General features: G+C 38.8%; 1 protein-coding gene across 1 annotated transcript in view; it reads right to left on the bottom strand.

The window, feature by feature from the left end:
• The window catches only part of LOC118229268 (leucine-rich repeat and fibronectin type-III domain-containing protein 5-like), a 48699-nt gene extending 29662 nt beyond the window's left edge, over positions 1–19037 (bottom strand). Inside the window, exon 1 of the mRNA XM_035421104.1 lies at positions 18121–19037. The gene's annotated coding sequence lies outside the window, so the exon portion shown is untranslated. The remainder of the gene's footprint in view (positions 1–18120) is intronic.
• Positions 19038–22168: the final 3131 nt, after the last annotated feature.

Genomic DNA, 22168 nt, shown 5'->3' with positions numbered 1-22168 from the left:
AGACCTGGATACAATACAAAAGTTTTACTTAACTCTGACTAATAATTTGATCGACCAACCGAAAGGATAGTGTTTGCATTAACATTTATTATGGTGCTAAACTTAACAGAAAGAGATAGCATTATCTATGGATGCATAAAAGCTTTGAGATTTGTTGTCAGTGGTAACCAGTGTTTGCATGGAATCAAAATAATGCATTAACACATTTTCCTTTTTTATGGCTAAACACGAACATCTGCTTGTACTGTGTCTTGCATCACCTTGGAATGTAGTGACGTGAGAAAAATATGTTATACAATGTGTCTAAATATGTGCTACAGTTAGCTGATTTTCAAGGAAACAGGCCTTTGGAAAAACACGAAATGAAAATGATTTTAAAACGTAATTACAAAATCCTATGAACTTTCCAATCCTAGAATGAAGCGCTGCTGTTCGAGCATGGTAAAAAGCACTCATAGCTCTTTATGCAGGACACACATTTCCTTTGACTCCCCTTTGTTCCAGGGGAAACAAGCCTGTAAGCTCCTTGACTGGACTCTGGTTACTCACGTTTCATTGATTATGGCCAACTGCAAGGTTAAAAAAAAAAAAAGAAATCATTGGACAAATTCCTCATTCTATGGCTGTCCCTAATATATTTATGCACAGATACATTACCTATCAATAATAAGCTGGCAAATGATGATTTAGACTACTACAGAAAATTGTATTCATATCAATTTTTCTGTTTCTTTTTTTTTTTTTTTTTTTACCCAGTGTCATCCATTAGAAATGATAGCCACATTTATGCATTTAACTTTGGGATGTGCCCTGGTAAATATACACTTTTACGACGCCCCATCTGTCCTGGGTGAGCTGTGGAGAAATCGGCTACAGAGTCCAAGATACAACAGATGGTTGAGTGACAGCTTGTAATTAATATGGAATCTGGATTCTTTGCCGATATTCAGACATGCCATACTTGATATGGACAGCCTGGATGCATGGTGGGTGGAGGGGGAGACGGGGGGTTGGATTCTACAATGGCAGCCTAATCTCACCATGAACTCATGCCTTTAAAATGATTATTCCGATTAAAAAGTGATACTCCTCAAAACATGACTTACACAATCCCCATTGCTTCATGTCAGGTATCTCCCAAGCAATGCATGCTAACAGTGTTAGTGGTTTGTACATGGAATGTTTGTCTCTTACTAAAGATCTTAGTGTTTTGTTTTTTTTCTGTACATTTAGGCATCATTGTTAAAATTAGTGAGTAAATATTGTGTGAGCACTGAAAACATCAAATGAGTGACTGAAATCTTGAGGCCAAAGACCTTTGCAACAGCTCAGAATCTCAGCCATTTTAAGACAGGCAGTAGAACAATGTTTTGATGGCAGACATGAAAAGGGCCATTTGAAAGCAAAAAGCAGAGAAGCACTCAGGCTGAGAGCCCCATTATACATACTCCGCCTCTCTTTCATAGCTTCTTCCTCTAAGATCTCATCTTTGACTGTCAAACTGCAGCTACTGGTAATAGTGGATGTTTGAAAACCTTTCCTTGATGTTAAGCATCACAATTCATTGGCATGCTGAAAATAGAATGTGCATGGAAAAATAATTATCAACTTGGCCTCTGAAAGACAACTGTTTGACCGTCAAACCCACCATTTTAGGTAACACTTTACTTGAAGAGGGACTTTTCTAGTATTCATGTGACCTTCAAAGGAGTGATGTAATCATAATTGTTGCCATAGCACACAGAAATGTTGTAACAAGCATAAATAACTTTGTTATATAATATAGTATATTGTTCTCTCTTACTGTTGTCATAATGCTTATTATTTGCATGCCTAATAATCTTATGTAAGTCATAAGCTGGTTCAGGCATGTCATGGCAAATATGTATTCTGCCTTGAGAGGCATAACTGGTGATTCCAAAAAAATCTAAATCCATTACAATTAAAAAAAAAAGAAAAAAGGCAAGTTCAGGGAATATCGAACAGTGCTGAGCAGCCAGTACATTTCCACATCAGATGGTTGATCAGAGCCAATTATATCCATTGGCATTCTCTGATTAGCTAGCTATTAGCCCCATCCGTCCCCTCAACACTCACCAGTAGTCATCAAAGGGGTTCTTACTGTACTGTTGCTCAGGTGCCTACGGCTAAATAAATGTAGCCGCATTTCCAGATTTACTTTCCTAATGCAATCACATTACTGCTTCATATTACCACATGCTGTTACTACTGGTTCATATTATGTAATATTTCATGATGTTTTAGAAGCCAGTCTTTAGAAAAGGGTTAAATTACTTTAACCACAGAGGGTATATTGCTGAAACCTTCATGAAGTGTGTATAATGGCTTCATAATAGCAATTTCTATAAATTATTCATACATATTTGTACAGGAATTCTGGAATAAGGACTGACCTTATGTGAAGTTTATTCAGCTCATCTCTGCTACTCGAATTCTCATGACAAAATACAGTTGCCTGAGTTCAGTTCCTAGGCTTTATTATGCATTGCAATCTACAATGGTTTGATAGAGTTACAGTTATACATAACATATTTGGACTCCTTATTTACATTCTCCAATTATGACAAGAATTATTTTCACTGGATTACTTGCCAATGGATTATTGCAAAATTCCTTCTCCCCTGTTTCCTGCTCACCCGCCAACACAGTACAGTACACTATAGGATAGAAAAGGATAGATAAAAAAAGAAATAGGATTGTGTTCTTGTTCTTTAAACAAGACCTGTTTTTCTCTCTTAGATAGGAATAGAAAATCAATACACATCGTTTGAAGGCCCCCAGATAATTCCCCAGAAAATGTACATCTGCTGGTACATTTGCATACACACTTGTTTTCACCCTGCTCAGGAAACTGCTAATTAAGCATTAATAGTATTCTAGATGTCTGCACAGGCACAGTGTGCGACTCCCCTTCACATGCACGCTTCATATTTCAGATCGCCAGCTCGAATTTCAACAAAGCTGCTGAGTGCTGTGTTTGACATAACCCCTCAAAGACAGGCTGCAGTTGACATCAGCAAAATTTTGCTGAGGCACTGGTGTCAGGCTCTAATGATCTGTTTTCTGATCAGAATATTTTACAGGCTTTGATCAGTGCTCTGGGTGCCTCTTCATGCCAGCTATTTATTTTTTATTATTTTATACAAAACCATACTCTTCACTGAGACAGCACACCTTTGCTGGCAGGGTGCAAATGAGGGTTATAATCAAACTGTGCTGAGTGTGACACTTGACACTGTTTTAATTCTCGGTCATTTTAAGATCTCAACATAGTTACAATGGAGCGCAATTGTTTTTAGAATTTTGTTTGAATAATTACGCTTGTGATACTTTCATTATTTGTGGTATTTATTTAATATTTATTATTACTGCTATTTCTTTTCTTTTTTTCATTTGTTAATTTATTTATACTTTTTCATAACTGTAGTTTTAATTGTATTTTGTAATCTTGGCACCATTGTAGTTGAGGGCTTGTTCCCTCAACGTGTCTTCCCAGAATTAAGTAAAGGTTGACAGGATGGTGTACTGGAACTGGCATGCCCCAGAAGCTGCCCAGCACAGTTTTATTATAACCCTTATACTGCCCAGGGTGCAGTATGCAGCCTACAGCTGTGGTCTAACCCAAGCAATAAAGGGCGGGCTTTAGCTGCCAGGGAGTCATCATTCACTAGCAAGTCTTCTGCTCGGTCAGGTGCTTGTTGTCTGCCTACACCAGCTACACAGGCATCCAGTGCAACAGCTGTGGTAGCTTTGTGGGAAAACAGCAGAAAATCAGAGGGGAGAAAATCAGCTTTTCCAGCGATGAGCATACTGAAGGACATTCCGCAGGGCAGGAAAAATGTGGTAAAAACTGTGAAAGGAAAACACGCTGCGGGTCATACACACTCATGTTTTTTTATGAAGTAGGCCAGAGGCCAGAGAACACAATTTGTGTGGTTCACAGAGGTTAGATGACACGTATTACTCCTGCTGCTGAGTTTCCACTGCCCTTCAGGTTGAAACTGGTTAGCAACTTGGACCCTAAGTTCCACCATTCATGGTCCATTAATGCATTCCCTGCCCACCGTTATGATCACCTTTGACTCTGAACAGTACAGGTCAGTTAGCTACATTCACAATGACTCCATTATTGAGCCGCACAGTAAACTAATCCAGCTGTTCATTATCTATTATGAATGTGCAAGCTTAAAAGCCTATGGCAAGCATTGAATTCAAAGAGTAAAATGCCTAGGACAAGAACTGGCAGAATACCCTTTGTTGGGCGCTTGGAGACAGTGAAAGCCAAACCCTCAATAATGTCTGAGATGAGAGTCCATTCCCGTAAAGTACTCACACAAATCAGCTCCCCCTGCTCTGTCAACGTTTGTTTTACTATTTCTATAGCACTAATAGACACTGAGCTGCACCATTATTAAAAAACAAGAACGAGCAGAGAATCTGTTTGATGGTCAGTCCTGAGGAATAATTACCTTTAACACAACCGGCAGAAATTAGGACAATTATATTGAGGACCATCATCTGGACTGCATAGATAAAAATCACCTGATTGAAAAAAAAATAATGTCATCTTTCCTTTTGACAAGCTTTAACACCTTTTTTTAAGCCTTGTGCCAGCCTTGGTTAAGTGAACCCCACTTAATCAGAATTCTTGCTGTGAGACTTTGAGAATTCAGTTCAGAAATAGCCATCCTGGCCTGATATGCCCGCCTTCTAAATCTAAAGTGCATGCATCCATTTAAATTTTTAGGCATTTAGCTACTCTTGTCCAGAGGAATTTACACAGTGTGCATTCTTTATTTGCAATCCAATCCAATATTTCATATACAATTCAGCAGTGAGGCAAGGAATACCCCTGCTAACTGCAATTCACCAATTCATACACATGGGTTTACATTTTAGCAGTGTTCCTTGATAAGTTAATGAGTGATTGAGTGTGGCCCTCCTGATCTTGTATCTTCATGTTGATTACACAGACATATTTTACCTTGGCTAAATCTGTGAGTGAACTGACATTGCTGCTAATTCCAAAACTGAGTGAGGCTGACTGGCGGAAACAAAAACTTGCATAAAGACATGGAATGGAATTGCCCACCCTCGGCTAAAAAGCATGCACTGAAACATTTTCCTTGATAAATAAACTCTAACTGAATTTATATGAGCCCATAAGGGATCATATCTACTTTATCCAAGTTAAACCTGCCCTAATAGAGTTGATTTATAGCTGAAAATGTTATGAATCAGCTCCCGGGTGATTTTGGCTGATGATAAATATAGTGTTGACATGCCTTTACTTGGCATGTTTGCCTGGATGCTAAATAGGCACAAATATTTTTTTGGACTGTGAGAGTCCTTGAATACATGCTGGTGCCTGGGAAGGGTGTGTGATTTTCAGTGCGGCCAAAATTTCACATTAATACATTTGTACATCAGGAATGGTATCTATGGTATTTATTTTACCACTTTAGTTCAGGAAAAAGTGGCGGCTGCTCAGATGAAGGTGGAAAACTTTCCTTTATTTATTTTTGGTCTCAATCTGTTTTCAATAATTTTCCTTGATTAACAATACAGTGATTAATTCGCAAAATGCTCAATACCATCAAATATAGTCAGTTCTCCCAGATTAGGCTATTAGATGAGAAAAAAAAAATCTCTTTTTATGTGCATCACAAAATTGTACACATTTTATCAACATTATGTAAAACTGTGGATACATGTACTCTTTGTTCTCAGCATCCACACTCGGAGAATATTCATGACAAAGATCTGCAATTCACAGATGTGACTTGAATGATCTTGAAGTAGTAGTAGTTAGTGGGTATCTTTTTTCATTATGTGTGTTTAGCGATTAAAACTAATTTTCTGAAATTGAATTTATTAGGATGGCTGGTATGCCATCTGCCATGTAACGGCTGAGTGGGACATGTCCCATACCTATACAGAGAGTATGGAAATTTTCAGTGTTTCCGACAGAAATAACTACATAAATAACATTAGCCCTTAAGAACATTAACTTCAGTACCTTCTGACCTCATATAAACAGACAGAATTAAGATACTTTGTATGTCCACACAATAAAGCCCCAAGCCTGGGTTATTCTGCATTTTACTTCTTATTTTTCCTGCCCATTTCATCATGCAAATGCTCCAGTCCCATAATCAGCAATTCTACCCATTTAACATTTAGCTGCATCTGCCAGTAATAACATCTGATCAAAATAGTCTGATCAAAATAGCCAATTGCAAGATACTCAGATACACAGGCAAAATGGATATATGAAAAAGTACACTTGTGATGCTATTTCAGCCAAGAGAACACATTTTAACAACTTTGTGGTCGTCATTTCTGTTGTGTGGAAGATAGCTAAATTGCTAACTAATTATTGCTAAAATTTTAACTATTGCTCTTTGTATAGTTGTATAATCTTTGCAGGGGCTTATTTTGCAGGGCGGCAGCTGGGTGCAATTAGAGTCATTTCGCCACAAGGCAACAAGCAGCAATCAAAATAACAGTCAATTTGACCGTTCATGGCCATTTAAGTATGTTTATAACTGTATTTCCTTATATAATATTCATACAGAAAATTCAATAGATACGTTTAGGAAAAGTCATGAAGGGGGAGTCATATGGATTTAATGACAGCAGGTTTATTGATTGGGCTTGGTTAAATGCTGTGGAGTTACAATTAACTACTTTTTAAATAGGCTAGGCTTATAGGTCATCTACTGACATACAAACAAAATTAGTAGGTCTGTTGTGTATACAATAACCTGTTAAAAACAATCACCATAATCCATTTAAAAACATGATACCTGCATTTAATTGGAATTCACGGTAAAGTAAAAAACTAGAAATACCGACTCGCGGTTGTATGCCTCCGCCAACCAGTAGCCAGTTTGGATATAAAATGTCATCACTTCATCATTTTATCCAATTAGACATTTGTGTGAAACTTTGTCATAATTAGCATATGAATTATTGAGTTATGGTCAAAAACGTGTTTTGTGAGGTCACAGTGACCTTGACCTTTGACCACCAAAATCGAATCAGTTTATCCTTGAGTTTAGTTGGACGTTTGTGCCAAATTTGAAGAAATTCCCTCAAGGTGTTCCTGAGATATCGTGTTCACAAGAGAATGGGATGGACGTGAGGTCACAGTGACCTTGACCTTTGACCACAAAAATCGAATCAGTTCATCCTTGAGTCCAAGTGGACGTGTGTGCCAAATTTGAAGAAATTCCCTAAAGGCGTTCCTGAGATAGCGCGTTCATGAGAATCGGGACGGACGGACGGACAACCCAAAAACATAATGCTTCCGGCCACAGCTGTGCCGTTGCGGAGGCATAGAAATGACTGAATCCACAGCTTTGTGTTTCTTTGAGTAAGAATGTATGTGTGTTTGCACGTATGCAGAGGCGTCACTAGGGGGGTGCAGGGGGTGTGGACCGCACCGGGTGACACCATCAGAGGGGGGTGACACCGAAATAACTGGCAATAAATTTTTTGTGCAGTGTTTTGTGTAGCGACAGTTTGAAACAGCTAATATCACCGATGCAGTTCACTGATTTACTGATTTACTGACATAGCTCAGGAGGTAAGACCGATTGTCTGGCAGTCGGAGGGTTGCCGGTTCAAACCTCGCCCTGGGCGTGTCAAAGTGTTCTTGAGCAAGACACCTAACCTCTAACTGCTCTGGCGAATGAGAGGCATCAATTGTAAAGCGCTTTGGATAAAAGCGCTATATAAATGCAGTCCATTTACCAATTAGCGGTATTCATGTAAGGAGAAGCGGTTTGTCGTTTGATTCCGTAACACGCAATTCCTTGCGCACCCCATTGGGTGACAACATTGGCTGACACCAATGGTCGACCGCACCGGGTGTCTATACAAAGCACTATCCATAAGTCATTAACTGAAACTTGCAAAATCTAGGGCCAAGTTACATAAACCTTCCTCCAGTGTTCGGGTCAAATCTGACCAATTTACAGCTTTCCTAAATCATAAATATTGTGTTTTTCATCCGATTGCCTCAAGACCTTATGTTTTTCTCCACACTAGGCATTTGAACATATAAAATTGCTGATCACCACTTTCATTGAATCTTGAGTGGTTTAGTCAACTTTGTCACACCTGTGGTGTTCCGGGTCTAAAATGACCACCATAGGAAATGAATGGGTAAGACTATATTATGTTCATCCAGCAGATGGCAAACATCTAAATGTTAATTTAGAAATACATTTTCAGTGTCTGTTCTTTGTATATTTACTGCAGTTACTCGTGTTAACCATTAGTTGAAGACATTGTTTCACAGCTTAAAAAGGTGTTAAACAAAATTTGGTGATGATTTATGGTTTCTGTGTTAATATAAGAGCAAATCTGGCGGCGAACACTATAATAAGGGGGGGAGCAACGAACACTGGAGAAAGGTTAAATAATTTAGGAAACATTAGGTAGCATTGTTTTGGAATAAATCTTGTTTAATTTGTGTGAGCTAAAATAGGCAATATTGTTTCTTGTAACTTGGCCTCATTTTTATATCAATATTTTTAACAAAATTGCCTAGATTTTTAATTAATGACTTATAGACAGTGCTTTGTATGTGTGGGTAACTTGGCATTTTTGTATGTTGAAAACATTTTTAAGATCATTTAATCTCCCTAACAGGATGTGAAGAAAGAAGTTGTGTGTTTACCTGCCAATGAATTATTCAGATCATTGCACGTTCAAAAATCAATTAAAATGAATGAAAACAGATTGTGACCAATGATAAATATAAAGTGTAGGTTTCTGTCACATCTATTTTCAGCTGAGCAACCACCACAGTTGGGAAGTAAGCTCATTAGTGAAATCTGGTGGTGTAGTGCATGATTGGAGAAAATACTGTGGCCCACAGGACCTGGAGTTGAGTAGCAATGCTCTAAAGGGAGAACTATATCAATGAGAGAACTTGTCATTAATTTGGTACCTATCTTCGAGGGTTTATGGTCAGGAATATTATGTTTTTTTTCTTCTTTTATTTCAATAATCTTTAAGAATATTTATGAACAGCTGTAAAATCTCTCATAATATTTCCAGTCATGATAGATCACCTGTTCTCCGTATGAGGGCTCTGCATTGTTCCACACCATAGCTCTTGTATACTACAAAAGAAAAGCCCATTCGAAACAGCAGAATCCCATAAGGTATATATTACTCTGTGTTTGTTGGGAGAAAGAATAACACCTGCTGTCGTACATGTCCGATGAAATTGCTCCATATAAAAATCAAGCTCAGTGTATTATTGAGCTTATACCATCCTAACGTCTTACGTCTTTAAAAACATCTCTCTCTCTCTCTCTCTCTCTCTACAAAATGAATGACAATCTGATAGAATTTAAAGACAAATGGGCTGTAAATGGAGTGCTCTCCAAAGTGTGGAAAGGAGAATTAGTACCTATTTGTTAAGCAAGGATTGGTACTTTTTCTATATTCTTTGGTTTTTTTATTTGGTTCTTTGTTTTTTTTTTTTGTTTTTTTTTCTTGCTTTTTAATGTTCTGGTTATGTTCTAGGTGGTATGGGGGTTGGTGTTGTTTGGGGGTAGCTCAATTGGGTGGGATATAAGGTTATCAGTATGGTTTGTTCCTTTACTTTTTATTTCTAATGGCCTTTGTTTAAAGTTCTGTTAAATAAAGGTTTTTTTTAAAAGTCAAAGTCAGATCAGTAAGCATACAGTAGTTAACAAGCTTAATGCAGCTTAATATAGAAAAAAATCCAAAGGAAAAAAAAAAGAAATAAGCTTGGGTTCCTAGAGTTGTGAATTGCAAGCATGTGTTAGAGATAAGTGTTAACTGAAGATTCAACTGTCCATTGATACAACATGATATAGGATTACTGTAACAACCAAAACAAAAGTCTCCTTTCCTATTTAAATGTCCCTCTAGTGTCACCATTCTGTAGCAGATTCACTAACTCATTTAAGCTGCTATATACTGTACTTCCCCTTATAACAATTAGAGTACAGCAGCTCCAGCTGACCAATAGGCATCAAATTGCAGTTTCCTAGACACGGAACCAATGTGGCAAGTAGGACTACTGGGGGGTTTCCAACAACGGCCCTTGCTTTTTGTCTGCGTTTCCAAATAGGAGGTACAGTCAACAGTTAACTAAACATCTAGTTTGCTTCGGAAGGGAGCCAACCACGCCATTCCTGGGGTACCCTTGGCTTCGGTTGTAGACAAACGCATTCTGCTGAGTCCATATTCAACCTTGTATCTGAGTTGTATCTACCTCCAACCTCCCACGCTGCTCCGACCCAGTCAGAACATACTGTGATCTTTAACACTTAGAGTTAGAGCCAAGGAAATCCATGTCTGGAGCCAGGACAAAGAAAATAGAAGTGGAAACAAGATCAATAAAATCACAGCAACATAATGACTGTCTTTCTCAGAAGACCCAGCGCACTATTGCAACAAATGAATGGAAAAAGAAGTGGCACTGCTTAATGAGGAATCAAATGGAGATGGATACACATAAAACGTATTTAATGCACACAGTGGAAGAAGTTTGGTACTCAAACTTATGAACAAGGTGCTGCAGTGTTCCATTTAAAGCCTCCCTGTATGTTCAATTCGCCATATCCTCTAATATAGGATCTATAATATATAATCACCGGATATGATACTTGATACTACTCAGTTAAGGCCAATGTGCCACAGCGGTGCAACTGAATGTCCTGCTTTGTATTATGTAACATCCACTGTGAAATACATTGGTCTCCAGATTGAGTTTTGTGTGGATTTTAGTCTGGCTGGCTAGAAGGATATTAAAGTGGGTGAATAAAATCACTCTGTCTGATAATATGGAGGTGTTACTAATTGAGTCGATTCTGATCTAACACACCAACACACACAACGTTCTTTAAAAAAATGTGATTGATATTTTGTTTGTTGTGAGAACAATGCCTTGACTTTATGTTTTTGACAATCCTGAGGAACAATTGAAAGGTCTCGTGTACATATTCTACAAAGAGCAGTAGGAGATCAGAACATAATAGCTCACAGTGTTTAACAGATTGAAACATGGAAGGGAATCAATGCAAATAAAACAGTTGTTAACACAGCATCTGTTATCCCGGTTTCCTGCCCTGTGTTTGCCTGCCTGTTTTATCAAAGAATGCAGTCACAACATTCTTTATTTCTTTGTCTTTGTTTGGCCCCTTGTTTGGAGTCACACAGTGTACACAATATATATCATCCATTTAGGCTGAATATTTGTAATTATTGGATCATTTCAGGCTGCTACCGCTGCTCGACCCAGCAGTGCTCGGCCCAGGACTGAAACTCGCAACCCCCTGGTTACGAGGCCAGTTTTATGACTCAAGGACAGATAGGGAGGTCTGGTGTGTTTCAGGATTGAATTTGCATCTTAATTATTTATGCAGCCCAACGATAAACTTCATCTGGCTTACTTGATGATGTCCTGAATGATGACTGTGAAAGACCAAGCTTGTATCTGTAGTGAAAATACTTTGTGGTCTTTTATTGGATTGCTCCATGCCCACATCTCCTCAACCCCTATCCCACATGACCATCCTTACATTTCAAAGGTACTCCTTAATTGGAATTCCACAGCAGCTATACATTATTACCCAAGGGGACAACAAGGAAATCAAACATAAAACCTTTCGGTTTACAAGGCCAGCTCCGTAAAGGCTGCACCACGGCCCATGTGCAGGAAATACATCGAATGCAGGCGTCAATAAATGTGTCCCACGTCAAATGGTCTGCTTCTCCGGCAGAATAGCCAGCAGCTGGAAGTCTCTTCCTATCGCTGCACTTCGCCATCTCCGCTGTCACCGAAGCTTGGCTGGGAGCCACCTCCTGCCACTGCCAGGGTGGATCTTAAATAAGAGCCCAGGCCTGGGGGATTGGAATCTGTCAGGTACTGCGAGGGAGTGACCAAAAATCGACCATCTAACCAATCTCGGTTTTATTTAGTGCCATTTACGACCATGTTACCACAGACCTCTTTACAATAAGAGTTGCATTGTAATCCTGAGGGAATGAAGAATAAATAACAGGGAGGAAGAGACTTTAGCCAGTAGGAAGACTGGATAATGAATCCCTGACCCCTCACTGCAAAAAGCCTATCTTAACAAGTGTTTAATTTTTATAATGAGACTTAACATCTTGTGTTTCTTCTCAAGTAGAAAATATTACCGTGACTTGTTTTAGGTTCTTTGCGGTGTTTAAAAGGCAATCAGGTGTCTCTTTTTTCCTCTTTGTTCACCTTTCAAAACTAACTTCATCTGCACCAGCTTGTGGGCAGTGAGTGAGTGGGCCATCCCAAACTTGGCATTATGGGGGCCCCAGAGCAGTCTGACTGCATACCAAATGGAAGCTGAGCCAGACGGTCTGCTCTGCAGTCAGACCTTGCAAAGGGAACATGAACCCACTTTAGCCGAGTTAAGAATGACGAGAGGCTTTTACATCATCCGCGGCACGTTCGAAAGCGCTAAGTGCATTACAAGTGTATTTTCAGGGGGAAACTAACGATTTCTCATTTTCACTGCTGTTCACGGGGCCGCACGCTACTGATACACAGCATTCCAAATGGCATACACTGAACCGCATGGGATGAGTGTGTGTGCACACACGTCAGTTAACACTTCAGTATGTGCGTTTAAAGCACTTTGCATATCACATTATTTGAATGCAAAGGTTGGTCTGTCTCATTTCTCATTTTTGCCCCTTCTTTGGAGACTCCTTTGCACCATAATGAGGCAACACTCATATCCCTTCATGGTGTATGATAAGATATAATTTTTGTTAAAGAATGTAATAACTGTAACTTAAATACATATAACTTTTTTTTAAAAGAATATATACTATGCATATCTTTTTGATAGCTGGGCTTTAGTGAAGACAATCATGTCAGATTATCCCCTTGAAACCCAGTAGAAAAGAAAAAAAAGTTTAAGTATGTAAATTTAGAGTAGAATATATGGTTCTTGAGATTAAGACCAGAGACTTGTGTCCCCTACAGAGGACAAAAATTAATTTCTGGGTCTAAGGAGGATATGTTGTATATTCCAGGGTATTCTACCGGTCATGTACAGGTTTACTGTATGCATCTGAATAATGCCATTTTAATATTTTATTATTATGTATTTATTTATTGATTATTGATGTGAGAAAGACCATGCCTGCAATATAATATTGGTAATGAAATTCAAAGAATATATTAATTAATTAACTAATTAATTATTTCAAATATGCTGCCTGTATGCTGCTTCACTGCTCGTCTATTCTGTATGTATGGTGAGCTTTTCCTTCTTGGATAAATGCCATTATATCTGGTTTAGAAAAAAAAGCCTCAATACAGCAGTACTCAACAGGATTTCATATAATGTGCAGTGACTTGAATACTGAATTACTGGAGCGTTGTGACTCATGGAAGATGGCTGAATGATATTCAGCTCACCTCAACAAAGAGTTGAATAGGTGCCCTTGGGCCTAAGGGCCAGCAGTTCTTCAAAGCCACTGGCCCAGATAAGTAAGCCCCTTGCCAAGATGGTCACGCATGCATGTGTAGCTAAGCTCTGAAGACCATGTGACACTACTGTGAAAGGAAACGTTGCTCTCTTGTGTGGGTGCAAGCCTACAATTAGTTCCCAGAGCAAGGGTACTGGTCAAAGCTGTGGTTGTTCAAACTGTGGGATGTTTTTAGAAACCTCAATTAAGCAGGCATCTAAAAAAAACACGATAAGCTTGTTATTAATTAAAACCATGCGTTTAGGTTTTAACTGGCTGCCTGGTTGAAAGGTGTGTTCTTGCACCCCTTCACAACATGCTCCCCTCATTAACCCCCACAGGATAAAGATGTTCTTCCCATGCACTTAGATAATACTTTATTTTGTACTAGCTTCAAACAATCAAACATGTACATCTAAGGCAAGGAAAGAGATTGCAACTGGCATGAGTTGGTAAGGGGAATATGTTTATAAGCCCTTGAAGGCTACTTTGGGTGAAGCTCTTTTAGGTATTTCCTTTTACAAGACACCAAATAAATCCACCCAAGTTCCAATTATGTTTTATTTAAAATGGCTTTTAAATCTTTTAAAAACCTTTTAAAGCACCAAGTGGCATGATACTGGAATGATATGTCTGACATATAAAGCTATTATAATCCCTTTGCCTGCTCTAATAGCCAAAATTCTTGTGGACGCATAAACACCACGACAAGCTCATAAAGCCAAAAATGGTAAACCTTATTTGCTTGTAATAATAGTGATCACATTTATATAATTCCTTTCATCTCACTATCACACAACTATGTACAGTGAGTGGTACCCACCTAGCTGAAGCATGGCAACCATTCTGCACTAAAATGCTCACCACACATCAGAAAGAAGGGATTACTATACAAATTAAACTGGGGGGATAACTGGAAGCCAAGTTGGCAATTTTGCCAGGGCACTGGGGAACCTCTTTCTATTTGCTAAAAAATGTGTTTCTTCAATGAACCCAAAGCTCTGTTTAATGCCAGATGTAAAAGATGGCCTCTTCTAAAGCACAGTTCTCCCATCACAGCACTGGGAAATTGGGATTTTATATGGTCTGAACTTCCTGCAGCAACGTTGTTTTCCCAGGAGGTTTCCAGCTCAAGTACTAACTAATCCTCCAAATGGTAAAGAAGCAACAGCATAGCATAATCCCAGCCCTCAAATCACCCCCCCCCCCCCCCCCTCCCACCCCCATCACTCTGCCAAGCCGTAAGAAGCTCTACTGGGTGACAGTCCACTGCAAGGGCGGGTTGGGCGCGAGCCACATGATGTGTAAGGACACCTGTGGCAGCTAACGCCAGCCGGCCGCGGGCTAACAGGATCAGTCTGGCCTGCCCTTAATCAGGGCGTTGCCTGACCTACTTCCACACTTTGATCTGGCTCCGTCCAAGTAAGCGCCCAAGTGCAGAAAGCATGGCAGCCTCCGCAACACTAAACGCTCTTCATTCTGATCCTCAGGCTAGGGCCGCCATCTGGGTGGAGTGACAACGGCGGCCTTGTGTCTCGGTTGCGGAGCTATTAGCTCGCGCTGGGAAAAACCAGCGAGAGCATTCGTGCAGCAAATCCTTGCACGTGCACTTTACATAAACTGAATTCGCTCATTTGAAATAATGTGAGCATTAACATTGGGGAATTAAAAAAGACTTTATGCATGACAGCAAACAATTAAATCCTTAAAATCTTAGCAGTATGCATGCTGGATATAAGATCCTGCTTCTAATAAAAAAATAAAAAAAATCAGCTATATGACTTCACATGATATGTGACATTACCACTATCCATAAAGCTTAGCTCTAACATATGCTATGAAATCTCATTGGTGTTCCTCTATTATGTTGTAATCACAGAGAATATTAATGTCAAATATGTGAAAAAAACTATATCCCTTTAAGCAAGGAAATGTTATTATCATCATTAATCATCATCATCACTATGACTGTAATATGCTTATTCAATCCCTTGATCTAAGGTTCAGATGATGTGTGGTGAATGTTCTAGCACTAAATGAATCAACCATGCAGGTGTTACATATGACTAGCGGTTCAAGACAGTACCAGTGGCAAACAGGTTATATTATCCATGTTATGCCTTAAGTGTTAATAACGCCACTTTTACAACTCTCAGAAAAGAAAAGTGCAAAAAGTAGGCTTTAATCAGTGTTTGAAGCCCAGCACCTACAGTACACAGTCAATTATCCAGTGCCAATTCAACTCTAACAGAGTACATATGAGTCCAATAGGGACCAAAGTAGAACCACATGTAGCCTGTAAGAGTAACGTTTTTGCTTTACATTATGTTTGCGTTAAATCGTGTTACTTGGTTAATCTGATGAGGTAAAGTACCAAGCCAGCTATGTTTGAAGAAAACAGTTACAAATTTCGAAATACGTCGCTGTCTGTGGTGCTGAAACTTACTCGATACACACCCGAACTCTTTCTCACGAAGGGTAAATCCTATTCATGGAGTAATGATAATCTCTGAAATCACATATAACACTGTTTGATACTCTGGGGCTATTAATCGCAACCGCTAAGGGGAATCTCAATATGCCTGGCGTGAATATTCAGCACTGACTCCATGCACCAGACAGGTAAGCTTTTCAAAGGTAATTAAGCAAGTGCGCACGCTGCGAGGACCCAGCAGTTGCCATCGCCAACTGGTTAGATTCCATCAAGGTCCTGAGCCTCTCTGAACAGCTATACAAGAAAGATAATGGGTCCAGTTTCAGTATTGATGTATGGGGCCACAGCGAACTGACTCCACGCAATTAACGCGCCATTAATGCACGCAACATGTAGTAGGCATATACTTCGGTCCGTGCGTTTAACACCGACAATAAGAAAAATCACCTCGGGATACCACTGCTATAAATGTGTTGTGTGCAGTTTTTCAAATATATCAGCAAACAGCGAAAAGCCCTACCCAGCCAATATAAAGCCGCAGGATGGGGTACACAGTGAAATATAAAACCCCTAGCTAGCTAGTCGTGCTGCAGTTCACTTTGCCTTACAGCAGCCGGCAGGACAGAGACCAAAATGCTGTTATGTAAAACCTTTTATAAGGAAACACAGAACTTGTGGTTTATTTATTTGTTTATTTTAAAATGATTTGTAATTGGCTCGTCCCATTTTCAAACCAGAATTGTTGTTATGTTCTAAAGGCATTTCGAGACAGCACTTAGCTTCCTGAAAGAATACACAGACATGCCATGATCTCATGAATATAATTCTAAAATATATGCATTATATACTTTCTTCCACTACTAAGCACATACAGTAAAGGCATGTCAGTATCACCATTTAAAAAAAAAAAAAATACTTGTGAATTATGGATTCGGTTTGTCTAAAATAATTAGATCCTTTGCATGCATTTTACAAAAAAGAGACAAACCATGTAAAACATACAGGCTACGTTTCCTACACCTCTCTTAAAACCAGTATATCTAATATCTAACTTGTTTTTTATTCGCGTCTGACACTGTATCTTTTACCTCTGAAAACAGAGTTAAGTCGACCCTTTCCGTTTTAAACCATTTAAAACAATGGCTTGCAGCCCAAACGTTATTTATAACGTTGTGGTTTAAGCAAAACATTATTTTTATAAATTCAAATTTATTTTAAGAATTGTGGCAACATAAATGTAAATGCGCTATATGTCATTAAAGAAAGAAACACAATTATGATTTTCCATAGAAACATATAATCAATTAGGATCACACGAGTATGATACCCCACAATGACTACCTTCTGACATAAAGGCCATATTTAATTTTGTAGAAGATTGCCGGTGATATATTAATTTGTCCATTGTTATTGTTATCAGTTGGCACCTGGTAATTGTTTGAAGACTCAACAAATACTTGACCCATTCGACTAAACCTTGGAAGGCTTGAATCACCCTTTCGTGTTCATTTGAATTACTGACAGTGCTGTCTTTTCAAAATCTAGACTTCGTTTACATTTCAAGAAAATAGCCTACATCGGAGGGATCTGATGCAGCTTACAAATTTCCATTACCTTAAACCCTGACCATAGTCTGCGTAAATCGGTCCTATTTTGGACTATCCTTCAAATCAAGAGAAACCAGCACAAGTGCGGGGTACATTCTAGTCAGACCGACAAAAACGTCCGCAAAATATAGCGTTCGCCTAATCGATCAAGATAATTTTAATTTTAAAGATCCATTTTCTATATACAGCGATATATATCCAATACTGTGTTTGAGGGGTCTCACTTGCGCTGTGGGGAAAACCGAATATACATAGCACCCAAGAAACAGATAACAGATCCTTCGCCTTATCATCCATGTCTAGGAAGCACAATTTGACCTTGCGGTATACCTGAATGCCAGATTATTTCTTTGAACGCCTGCCTTTGACAAAACATTTGCTTGATTCATAGAGAAACCTTTCTTTCAAACAGCGATTTCGTTTGTGTGTAAAAAACGGAAAACCATCGCGCTACTTTCGAAATTACGCGTAGGCTATAGGTTACTGACCACAAAATGCACGCGAAGCGTGTGTGTGCGTGCGTGTGCGTGTGAAATGATGAAAGTTTACCTTGTAGAAGGAACATCAGCCCTACTCCGAGTACTGAGCCTCAGGGGAATCCAGTGTTCTCACTCCTCATATTTTCCCATTTTCACTGTTGTTTCTTTCCATCGGATTTCGACTAAATTGTGTCAATACACGGTGCGCTGGTTTTCTTTCCGCACAACCCCACCGTGCATATCTCCCCCGCAGCACCCTGGTGATATGCCATAGGTTTAAATTCGGCGATGCCGTTTCTATCCACAAATGCCCGTTATAAAATCCAGGTCCACCAGTACAAAAATAACATCAAATTCCAAAAGCGCGTCTCCAGAATCCCTTCACTGAAAACTGGTACTAGCCTTTCCGTTCGAAGCGCAGCAGACGAAAATCCTTCAACCGCTGCCTAGCAATCTCTCCTAAGTATTACGGAAGCTTTCCTCTGCGTTAAATGCACCCGGCACTGTTTAGCAGAGAAAACGTATCTGTGCTGACAGCCACCAAGTGTCTCAGACGTGAATGCAGATCAAATTCAAGCATGTAGTTGTAGGTCTTTGCAATGATGCACCTACCACACGCCCCCTGATTCACACCAAATTAATCCACTGTGTGCCACATTCGCATGCCCTCCAACCAAGTCGCGGAGAAAGGTCTGGTCTCTAGTCCTCTCCTTGTGTGCATCCACCTACTCACATCCCTACCAGGAGCGAATACTCGTCCAGTTCTTCGAGATGGAGTAACTGGGCGTAAAAAATAACACGGATAACATCCATGAACTACGTCAGCACAACCCCAACCCACTATTATTACAAATGTCCATCGGAATTAATTCTACAGCATTCTCCGCGTCAGCTACTGTTGTTACAGGAGCTTGACGAAGATATACCGGTAAAGACTGAAATCTGTGACAAGCCGATGTACGTACTGTCAATCGGAAAAAGAGAAAGGCACGGACTGCATCAAACAGAATGGCATTTGATCTCAACGGTTTTATGCTGTCAACTGACAAAAAAGCTGGTTCCTAATGATATGTGCATTTTATTTTTTGATGATTGTTATTGTATAATAACTAACTAATGTACAACTTTAATTATGGTTTTGCATTTACAGAAGCATAAGAGATATGTTAAACTTACGGGAGTAGCCTAACAAAGGCATAGGTGTAGCCTACATGACGATATGAAGTCGATCGCTTATAAATTACAGGAACCGGGAAAATAATCTGGAAAGGGGAAACCTGGTTTGTCTTTAATTAAGGACTTAAATCTACTGCAGTAACCGACAGAACTTGTATTCCGGGAATTAATTTTAACAGCTTCCGCTTCCCTTGTTGACTGCGGCGTATTATTTGCTTCATTTTTTCATCTTCGAGTAGGCTACCCGCGCCCATAGTTATGTGATAAACAAACAAAAATAAAAGTATTGATATCTTTTCGGGACTCCATTGCGACTGTTAAAAGTTCTCTGTTGTAAATGTATAGGTGCACTTTGATGATTGGCAGATACGTGTTTTCTGCCTTTGTTTCAGTTTAGAAGGGATAATCCGCTTTTACTGTCAGACCCCAACTGTCCAAATAGCCAACTGGTTTGGTTTTAAGATAATGTCGTTAGTGCTCCAACTGGTTGGCGTGGATCATCTAATAATAACAACTCACGCTAACTAACTATCAGGTGGGTGATCACGTATGGCTGTGAGAAAATTCAGAATGCCACCAAACATTGAGTATACTGCTGTGATGTGGCTAGATTAGGGCTATCCAAGGTTTTTTTTTTTTTTTTTTTTTTTCCCACTACCATCTACATTCGAATATATGTGATTACTGTAATTACCATCTATATTGATTTATTTGGCAGATATATTTGTTTTTGGGGGTGGGATTTGGGCAGATGACCTGTCACATGTTCAGAGTATAACAATATTTAAAAAAAAAATAAATGTGAATACTGATTAAAATGTGTGAGTACACAATGACTACCCAGATAGCAAAAGCTGTTAATTCAACATTGAATTGTGGTCAAATTTGTTCTTTTTGGGTGAGTTTGAGAAATCTACACTGAATAAATTGAATAGCTACCTGCCACAATGTCAATGATGAGAAGAATTTTGTTGAATCAACAGTGATAGAGAGTTCATTTTCAACATTGAAATGGCTAAATTTAATCAACATTGTATGAACATTGGGCCTCATTCACAAAACTTTTCTTTAATTATTCTTACTTGTGTTCTTAAAAATCTTCCTACGGAAAACTAATATTGGATTCATGACATGTGCAGACATTTTTGGTGCAACCCTGTTCATGTGATTAGCATAAGAAAACAGCCCTATACAAATACAGATAAGAAAAAAAAAATGATGAATGCCAAAATGTATTTGGAAACATTCTTACACACAGTTTACGATCACATATGATCATACACATGTTTCGTGAATGAAGCCCATTGAGTATAGCTCAGATGTAGTGGCTCCATCAATTTTAACTTATTTTTGAAGCCATATTCCTGCTAATTGGTACAAGGGCAAATGCTCAGGTAGAAAATGTAGCATGGAAATTAAATTTGCAAAAAAAAAAAAAATCTGACACATTTATTGCATGGTAAAAGTAAATACAATGATGGTCAATATTGATTGATAGCTCTTATCCTCAAAATGTCAACTTCCAATACTGAATGTAGAAGCCTGGTTGTGCTTCCCATTTGTATTTGGATAAATTTACTTTTACTTTTACTTAAATTTCTTTCACATGAATCATAGGCTACATGTGGTTGTTGCATAGCTTGGTTTGTAGTAAATAAACAAAATAATAAGTGTCCTCCAATGTCCCCTTGTGCTCCAAAAACTTGATTGAACACTGATTTAAATAGCATACTACAAACTCAAGCCTTCAGCAACCAACCCAAAGCCCTTAATAAACTCCTTGACAAGTACACTTTCACCTATAGCCTCAGAACAGCTGATATTGCCTACCTGACCTGATCCTAAAGGACCACTTTAACCACATGTGAATTGCTTGATTACGAAATTGTGGAGTAAAGAGTCAAAATAAAACAAAATATATGTTTGTCCCAAACTTTATGGAGCTCACTGTATGTCCCACACTGTGCATGAGTGATGGGGAGTCCTCCATACACACTAAAATCCTATTAAAGGTGACCTGGTTCTGCTGTGTTAGCAAGAAAGACATAATTAAAACACTTTTTAAAATACAATATTTTTTGAACCCCCTTGAACAAAATCTACAGATGAATCGGAGTAACATACACGAAGCAGTAGCAGTAGCAGTGGGCCATATGAAACACCTTACAGTCATTTGTCCCAAAATGTGCTATCCCAATAATGCTGACCTGAACACTTGACACATTGAATGCCATTGTTCTAATCCTACAGTTCAACATGACCAAAACAGCTACCTGAAATACAAGCAGACAGTCTGAAGCTTTACCTCATAGTGGTCATTGATTTGAAATACATATTTTATTTTCACAGAAGAAAAACAACCAATCACTGCTCCAGTACTGTGTGTTAAATATTAGTGTACAGAGATTATATCATAAAATGAAATTTGGTCTGGGCTTTCAATTTACCGTAATTTACTTTGTGCTGTTATTGTATTTAAATAATTTAGAATTTTATTTAACATATTATCTTTGTATTTGCCTGAAAGTTTTTTATTTTTTTTTATAATTCATAAAATTGGGGGGGGGGGGTGTGCTTTTTCTCTTCAACATGCTTGCGAAAAGGTTCTCAATCGTATCCAGAAAAGGCTGGTTTGGGTGCAGGCTTTTATTTCAGCCAAGCAGTAACACACCTGATTCTACTAATCAAGGTCCTTAGTGGTTGATTAGTATAGTAAGGTGTGTTACTGCTTGGTTGAAACAAAAGCTTGCAGCCACACTGGCCCTTTCTGGATAAGATTGTGGACCCCTGCTTTAGCGAGTTCGATACATAGACTGTAGAAAAAATATGGACAACGTTACTGTGACATCACATATTGACTATCCATGGGCTCGGTGATAAGTGTTTTTAAGCCCAGGGAGTGCAGTTTGTGGGGGCTGCCATGTTTTACAAATTTGAGCGAG

Source organism: Anguilla anguilla, chromosome 6, assembly GCF_013347855.1.
Source record: "Anguilla anguilla isolate fAngAng1 chromosome 6, fAngAng1.pri, whole genome shotgun sequence".
NCBI lineage: Eukaryota > Metazoa > Chordata > Actinopteri > Anguilliformes > Anguillidae > Anguilla > Anguilla anguilla.
This window is presented reverse-complemented; position numbering and strand designations above follow the sequence as displayed.